Here is a 9,782-nt window from a genome sequence, read left to right on the forward strand (position 1 = left end):
TATCCATTTCAAAGTTTTTAGGTTAAAAATGAATGCAATCACAAAATAGCATCTGATCATCACAAATCTAAAATAGAATCCAGACCATGCAGTGTACAATGCTCATTGGCTATCGCCTTCCCATTTCTTAGCACATAAAGAAATAAACTCTTGATGTCTGCATGGCACACTACTTATCGTGGCCTATCTACTGTAAACCACTGGCAGCTCTGTTCACTCGACCTCAATCTCCCAAGCAAAAGGACTGCAGTGTTCCAAAAAAAAAAAGTGTCTTCTCGTTGTTTTGCCGCTATCTGAGAAACATTGTGTTAATCCCCCACACTGGGCAACTATCTCTTTAGCTTTCATTTGAAAATTTTTCTAACATGCATTATTATACAACACTTTATCTTCTTGAACAAAGCATGCTAAATATTGTCTTTTCTGAAAAAGGCAAAGTCAACATTTCATTTAATTCAACAATTAGTATATTCAAGTATATTCAATTCAGTACATTTGAGGGCTACTGAATGATGTCAAGCACTAGGGGTGTAGAAGCGAAAGACATTGCCCCTTATTGTGTAGTTTTATGGCACTATCTAATATGGTGCTTCCTAACCAACATGTTAGGACCCATGGCACAGCTGTGCCAAGATGTTGATTCACTTAGTACTCAGGGAGGCTGGAGCTGAGCTGGCCAGAGCCCAAGGATAGTGAACTCTGCAGAGAGCAACCTCTTCTATTTATCCTAGTGTACTGAACAAACAGCCACGCTTCCATGAGTGCTGTACTGTGAAAAAGGTTAGGAGGAACTTTACTAAGATTATTGGCATGTCCAGGGTTATTGGCCCCAACCTTGAATAACCCAATTTTCATGCTTTTGAAATCTTATGTCTACTTTTTATAGTTTTTATGTTTCTGTTTCCTTCCAGTTAATTGCCACATCTTGCTGTCATGAGCGTTCTTCCCTTCTTGGTGGCTGTTTCTAGTCTCCTCTTAGACAAAAACACAAAGAGGTGAAGCAAAGATCTCATTACATTCAACAAACACTTCCTGAGCACCTACTATATGTTAGGCACTCCATGCTCTTGCAGAAAAAGGGAAAGTGTAGGTGGAGAAGGTACACAGTTGCATTTCTTAGTGAGATCACAACCTAAAATTATAAATAAAATTTAGGTCACTAGGCCCTAGAAGAGTAATAACTAGGCCCCCAAATTCTAGGGCTAATATTTGAGACCATTGCAAAGTGCTTCATGAGTTTTAAAGAAAAGCCCAATTAGAAGGTTGCAAAATCTGAGCTGAGGAGTAAGCTTTATTTGTGCATATATAAGCAGACCACAGAAGCACAGAGCACACAAACTCTGAAAAGACCTGAATTCACCATCTTGGCTCCATCATCCATCAGTTATTCATCAAGTAAGTCTTGAAATTTCAAGTTGCTTAATGTCCCTCAGTCTCAGGTTCCACTCTTGGAATGTGTAGAAAATAATACTTTAGAGTTATGATAAAAATTAGAGATAATACGTACAGCATGGTCTTGACTCAGTTAATGTTTGACGGATGGTAACATTTTTAAGAAATAAAAAGGTCTGCATTCTATATTTGGAAATTCACCTGTTGTTGTTAAGAAAAGAAAGTTTTCCAAGTACATATATTTAAATACCTATTACTGAAATGCCTGGAGAGTGTGGAGGATATCATCAAGTACAGTTTCATTAACCAACAACTTCTATTCAGTCAATCTGTTTCTGAAGTGCTTCTAAAATGGCATTACTTCACTGACTTGTCTCAGTATAATGAACACATATGCATCTTTTGTAACACATGCACTAAAATCTTTGTTTGGAATACTAGTACCCTCTGCAATGTTATGTACACAGTATGCCTTCACAGTTTTCTAAGAAAGTAAAGATTAAGATTGAACACAAGTTGGTTTTTATTGTTGTTGTTTTTTGTTTTTGTTCTTGTTTGTTTTTGTTTTTGTTTTTGTTTTACATGGGCACGGGAGCTTGTGCAAAGTCAGCTCTGGCTGGCTTCCTTTCTTTGATCACATCTTGAAATAAGCCTGTTTGTTTATGAATGGTCTCTGGCTCCTAAAAGTGGAATCATAACTATGGTGATGTGGACAAAACCATTGTTCTAATCCACTGTATTCCACTGTGACAGGAGACAACTCTAGTTACTCTCTGAACTCTGATATTTTTGTCTATGAGATAATAATACTTACCTCATAAACTTGTGTGGATTCAAAAAGGAAATACATATAAGAAGCCTAGCATTGTGCCTGCCACGCAGTTGATATTCAATTGGTGTTGCCTTCCTACCCGTCCTTTTTGTCTGTGGTAATCTTAGGCTAATAATTTAATCATTCTGAACCTCAATTTCCCATCAGTACAAAAAAGGATGATAACACCTACCTTGAAACATGCAGGGAAGAGTTAACAAGGTAGCATATGGGAAGTATCTAGCATAAGGTCTATTGCATGGTATAGACCTCAAACATTGCTACTTTCCCTTCGCCCTACAAAACTGTGTTTATAAATTCTGATTTATTAGAAATTCTAATCACCGAGGAGTGTGTGTGTGTGTGTGTGTGTGTGTGTGTGTGTGTGTGTGTGTGTGTGAATTTCATTTACCAAAAAGTCACTGGATATTTAAAAACCAAAAGAAAAGCCCACTGTAACCTAAATGCCCCCTGGAACCAATTCCCACGTCAGAAGGGTTGAGGCCCATGTAGCTATGCTCATTCTGAGTGGCTGAATATCCAGGGCAAAGCTGAGAATCTGCAGAATGCTAAACAGTCAGTCACCCACTGGGAAAGAAGCCGTACAACCCTGAGTCATGTGGGAGATGTGCAAATTCTGGCCAGCAGAAATAGCAGCATCAGATAATGCCCCAAGGCTTGCTCTACAATGGAGTTTATTATTATTCATGTGAACGAAGTGGGAGAAGTACTGTCATCTCTTCCTGTGGTTTACTGAATTTTCATTGACAAAAAAATAAGAACACTTTTGTTTGCCAACACACTGCCCTTTGCCGGCCAGCTATGGCCTAGCCATGTGAAGTTGCACTTCATGTTTCAATGCAGCAAATCTCCCCAATGAGAGAAAAGGTCACTTCCTCCATCATACTCCCCTGACCACTACCTCTGCCAGATCCTGTCATGTGCTAGAGAGAGAAGACAAGGCAAAAACAGAGCAGCCAGCAGAAAAACCACTTCTCAATCCTACCAGCTTCCAAATCCAGAATGCAAAACCAGAGTCCAGTGGTGTCACCAGCCTCTGTGGTCAAGCCCTACCTCTGGTTATGATTCATGAACAGGGTCGGCGTGAGAAGTCTTCTTACAGGAGGTCATGAAACAGCCATGTTAGAGGTACAGCAGTGGTGTCTCGGTGGCATTATCTCAAAGCCTATCTATCTGTAAACATTCTTTCTTCAAATAACAAGAGCAGTAGTAAAATTATAGCTTTCCTTAATTACAATCACATTCTTAGCTTATCCCCTGATCACCTCAATTGAATTTGGATTCCCTCCTCCAAATGAGAAGATTGAGGTCCACAGGGGTCGGTGATCTTCCTGGTATCACCCAGTTAAGAAATGCTGAAGCCATATCTACAACCAAGAGGAGAAAAACCTAGTCTGGAAATATGGATTTTAAAACACTGTTGAACTGAAATGCATAGGGAATGTCAAGCACAAAGCAGGGCTTAGAGTAGCCATGCAAAAATTGTTTCCTTTCCTCCTGTAGCAAAGTAAAACACCCTGGCTAACATGATTCTACATGTTCTAACTCTGGTGATTCTAGTAAACTAGTACAGCCACTTAGGAAAACAGTGTGGAGGTTCCTTAAAGAACTAAAAGTAGAACTACCATTTGATCCAGCAATCCCACTACTGGCTATCTACACAGAGGAAAAGAAGTCTTTATACAAAAAAGATACTTGCACATGCATGTTTATAGCAGCACAATCCACAATTGCAAAATCGTGGAACCAACACAAATGCCCATTAATCAATGAGTGGCTAAAGAAACTATGATATACATATATATGTGAATGACGGAATACTACTCAGCTATAAAAATGAATGAATTAACAGCATTTGCAGCAACCTGGATGAGATTGGAGTCTATTATCCTAAGTGAAGTAACTCAGAAATTGAAAACCAAGCATCGTATGTTCTCACTGATATGTGGGAGCTAAGCTATGAGAACACAAAGCCATAAGAATGATACAATGGACTCTGGGGACTTGGGGGGAAGGATGGGAGGGGGCGAGGGATAAAAGACTACAAATAGGGTGGGTGCAGTGTATACTGCTCGGGTGATGGGTGCACCAAAATCTCACAAATCACCACTAAACAATTTACTCATGTAACCAAATACCACCTTTACCCCAAAAACTTATGGAAAAATTAAATAAAATATTTAACAAAAATAATAGCAGTGGTGATTCTACACCAAGGCCTTTTTTTCAGCAAAATTCTTTATCCCCCATACAAGATGATGATAACCATAACAACAATAATACTACTGCTACAATAATAATACTTATCACTCTTTATAGAACTGCCAGAGAATGACATCTGACCAGATGTCATCTCTCCACCCACACTGACAACCAGAAACACAGTGAACGAGTATCCCCCAAGCTGGGGCCAGATCCCATGTGACAAGGGTAGGGTGACCACATAATTTGTCACTGAAATCAGGACAGAACAAATCTTTCAGAATAAAAGTGGGTGCTGTGAATTTCTCTGGGATGATGTAGATACATCAAGACTGTCAAGTTCTCACCATGCTAGAGTCTTATCTTTATGTGACTTCCTTTTACAGACAAGGAAAGGTCATTCAGGGAGATGTTATAATTTGCCTGGAGGACTCAAGCCCAGGACAACTATGACTTGATTCTAGAATTCCGCTCTTTTTATCAATAGAAATGTGGACCCCAGGGACCCCATTGTGGGTCTCAGTCCCCTTCCCACTGGCTGTACTTGTCTTTAATAAGATGAGAGTAGCATCCATCTAAGAGGGAGGGCTTTCCCTGACCTCACGTCTCATTCTGAGAGGTACCTAACTCCATTGACTTAAATATTTAATAGCAAGCCTTAAGTAAAGAATTGATCCTTATTTCATACCAAGCCTAGAAAAAAAAAATGCCCATTTCCTTCTCCTCTATCACACGAGCCTCTGAGTATCTCCACTGAATTTCCTCTTGCTTTATTTGTACAAGCTTTTTTTCTACTGGTTAGTTTCTTCTTGTTGGGAAATGCGGGGAGGAGATTACCACCTACCCCTGGGACTGCCAAGCCGGAAGAGCCTTCCCAGTGGGTGTCTCTCAGAGGAAAGAAGAACAGATGTGTGACCTGAAATGAACTGGGTTTGGGGTGAAAGCCTCAGGTGTCGCTGGCACCTGCTGCCTGCAAACAGTACCTGTGAGCTGCTGTTGCCCAGTGAACAGATGTCACAGGGAGATTCTGTAGGTCACTAAATGTTCATAGACTGATCAGATTAGGAGACATCCTGTAAGGTATCTCACCTGACTTGAGGTGGTCAAGACCCTGAGATGCTCTAGAAATGAAAGACAGTAGTCCATGAGCTGTGTTCCATATTTCCAAAAGCTAAAGATTTTATTTCCTCTTAGTGCATGTTTGTTTTGCAAATGTTTCCTCAATTATTGTGTGTAACTTTCATGATTACATTTGTTTACAATTATTAATCAAAATAAAATTCTATTTTTATGCATGATAAGACATGATAAGCTAATTAAAATGTCTTGTTCAATAATTTGTGGAGCAAAATGAGAATTCAATGCTCATAGAAGAAGATACACAAACCCATTCTCTAATACAAATCAGGTTATGATACTCCACTGTATCAAACTACAATGAATTCTCATGCCACTTAGAATAAAATTCTAATGCCTCAGTATTCACCTAAAAGGCCCAACATAATCTAGCCCCCACCAACCTTTTTGATTGCACTTTCTGCCATGAACCTCCTGACCCACCATGGTTGGTTTCTAGAATATGCCTCAGGGCCTTTGCACAGTTGTTCCCTCTGCCTGGAACACTCTGCCCCCCTGTCTGCACAGGGCCATTTCCTTTATCCACCCAAATCTCAGCTCAAATGCAACCTCCTCAGTGAGGCCTTCACCGACCACCTGATCCAAATTAGCACTTTCCCCACACTCCCACTGTTGATCTCTAGCACAACATCCATCTTGTCCTCTTGGTGATATATATTACTACCTGAAATAACTTTGCTCTTTTATTTGTTCCCAACTGTTAAGGGGTACATTCTCTTAAAAGATACAGTGGCTCGTGCCTGTAATCCCAGCATTTCAGGAGGCCAAGGCAGACTTGGGCAGCTCCTGGGCTCGAGCAGATGGATTGCTTGAGCCCAGGAATTCAAGACCTGCCCGGGCAACAAAGCAAAACTCTGTCTCTACAAAAAATCAAAAATTAGCTGGGTATAGTGGTGCATGTCCATAATTTCAGCAACTTGGGAGACTGAGGTGGGAGGATTGCTTGAGCCCAGTAGGTTGAGGCTGCAGTGAGCCATGATCGTGCACTCCAGTCTGGGTGACAGAGTGAGATCCTGTCTCAAATAAATAAATAAATATATATATATATATATATATATGTGTGTGTGTGTGTGTGTATATATATATGTGTATATATATATGAGCTATAGTTATGACCCTCATGCACATATAAGATGAATATATATCAAAGATTTTTTAAATAACTCACCACAAAAAGGAGAACTATGTGAGCTAATGCATTTGTTAATTAGCTAGATTTAACCATTCCACTATATATATGTATCATATATATGATATATAGTGTGTGCACATGTATTTCAGCACATCATGTTGTACACGATACATACATACAATTTTATCTGTCAATTTAAATTTAATTTCATAAATAAATAACTTCATAAAACATTTTATTAGCTCAATCATTAATGAGGTAGCCAGTGAGATGTTACAACCAGTGCCATACGTGGATATTCAGATGAACAATGTTAAAATAAATTTACAAACCCATGCAAACCGGCAAAAATGTTCAATATCCACAAGGTGATAATCAATTGCATTCCACCAGGTGCAGTGTGCCTTTCTATGGACAGGAATTAATTGCCTTATTACCAGTCTTCTACAAGTTAACTTCTATCTCATCAGCTATAAAATAGCCAAGTGGAAGGCAAAGACTCACATCCCTATAGTACCAGATAATCTCCAGCTGCTCCAGATTCACTGACAGAATATTCAGTAATCTCTTTTGCTCATTTCAAAATCATCCACGATTGTTTACATATTACTGTCTGAAAGTATCTTGTTCCTTTACTTACTCCTTTCCTAATAGCCCTGTTCTGGAATGTAAGCTTCATGAAAGCAGAGACTGCCTGCCTTATTCACCAGTTTCTCCAAAGCCCAAAACTATGACCAATTTCTACTAGATGCTTGGGAATATTTGCTGAATAAGTTGGTGACCAATAACAGCATGAAAGAAAAAAAAAGTCACACTCACAATAAAAATGCAAAATAAAATAAGACAGCCACATCTTTCTTTTCATATTGCCAAAGGGTCATAAAAGGTCCCATCAAGTTCTGCTGAGTGTACAAAGGACATCTCCAGGGTTGTCAGTTATCAGCTCAGCACGATCACCCCTCACTTCTAAGGCAGGAACTGCATTTCCTAGAATCCCCTGCCTGTGTGACTCAGAGTTAGAGTTTGCCAATGGGAATAACTCACAGGAGATTTGGAAGGCAGAAGCGATGCGAAGCCAGAGATCCTAGTGGCGAGAGACAGTGGCATTTTAGACCTTTCCATGCATTCCAACTTTACAATCATGTTTGACCCCTTGTGACAGCTTCTCAGATGTCTCTGCCAGCTCCAACTCTACCAGCTCCAGTGTTCTAGGCTGAAGTGCTTCTGGATAAAGCCTTCTGGACCTTCATTTCCCTACTCTTCCCATACTTACGTAAAGCCCTAATTTCTGTATTAAACTCTTTTCCCTAAAAAACTTGCAGTGGTTCTATTTTCTTCACCAAACTCAAACTAATACAGAAGAGATTTCATACACTGCTGGGATAAAAGCCTTCCCATTTCATTCAGCTTTCAACAACTATTAAGTAGTTACACATCTTGGAGAGCGATTTGATAATAGTCAGGCAAGAGTTTACAATCTTTGACCCAGTAACCCACTTCTAAGAATTAGTCTGTTCTAAGGAAGTAATGATTTATCCAGACAAAGATCCAAGTTTATGAAAAAGGATGTTAATAAAAGCAAAAGTAATACTTTCTTTCCAGGGAGGTAGTTTAAAAGTTAATGCATATCCATAAGATATAACATTATGTAGTTTATATGAATCATGTTGTTTTTTTAAATTATTTTATGATATGGCAAAATTACCACTATTAAAGGTGAGTGAAAGTACAAGATATCAAATCATATATAAAATAATTTAATTTGCCAAAATAAAAATAAAATGCACACTATGCTCCACTGTATATTACCTGTGTGACTTTGTAGATGTCAGTTAACTTTTGAACATCACTTTCTACAGCTGTCAAGTAGAGATCATAATACTTGCCATGCCTTTCCTAAAGAGTCAAATGAGATAAGTTCTTTATCTAAAGCACCAGACTAATGTAAAAGGATCTTACAAACTTCATTCTCATTACCAGCAGGGAGTGCCTTATAGTGATTAGAAGCAAGCCCTCTGGAGCCAGCTGTTACAGTTCAAATCCTGGCTTGGCCACTTACTAAGAGTAACACATTAGGGAAGTCACTTAGCCTATCTCTGCCTCAGTTTCTCCATCTGAAAAATATACATAAAGCTATTATTAGTTCATATTATTATTGTTATTATAAGAACTAAATTAGTGCCATGTTTAGGACTTAGTACATGGTAAGAGTTAAATTAATGATATATTTTCCTCCAAATTACTCAACATATTCATTCTATAATTATTTATGGAGCATTCATTGTGTGTTTTAGACTGGGAGGTTGCAGAAACATTTAATAAAGGATCCCTTACTCTCAGAAGAATTCACCATGGGCCGGGCGCGGTGGCTCAAGCCTGTAATCCCAGCACTTTGGGAGGCCGAGACGGGCGGATCACGAGGTCAGGAGATCGAGACCATCCTGGCTAACCCGGTGAAACCCCGTCTCTAGTAAAAAAAAAATACAAAAAAATAGCCGGGCGAGGTGGCGGGTGCCTGTAGTCCCAGCTACTCGGGAGGCTGAGGCAGGAGAATGGCGTAAACCCGGGAGGCGGAGCTTGCAGTGAGCCGAGATCCGGCCACTGCACTCCAGTCTCGGCAACAGAGCAAGACTCCGTCTCAAAAAAAAAAAAAAAAAGAATTCACCATGAAGAGGGAGAAGGGCTAAGTACATGATCATAACAATAGAATAAGGAAAAAAATCTGCGTCATAGAGCTGCTTCTAGGATTAAGAGGTGAAAATACATGTAAAGTATCATATCTGAGATCAAGTAGAAAAGAATAGTACCCCTTTGATGAGATAATTGTACTTCCACAAGACTAAGTTGTCCAGCATCTCCCAGTTAATTTGCATTTTACATACTTGATCTCCTTAGATCTTTACATCAACACTATATAGTAAACATTATCATCCCAATTTTACCACTCAAGTAAAGTTTACTTTACTAAAGCTCACTAACGTTATAATTTTCCCAGGGGCACACGGCTAGAAAATGGAGGAGTAGGAACTTTAACCAAGGTCAGGCTAACTCCTCCTAGGACGTTTTCCACTGGACCATAAACCATAC

This window comes from Macaca fascicularis, chromosome 8 (assembly GCF_037993035.2).
Source record: "Macaca fascicularis isolate 582-1 chromosome 8, T2T-MFA8v1.1".
NCBI lineage: Eukaryota > Metazoa > Chordata > Mammalia > Primates > Cercopithecidae > Macaca > Macaca fascicularis.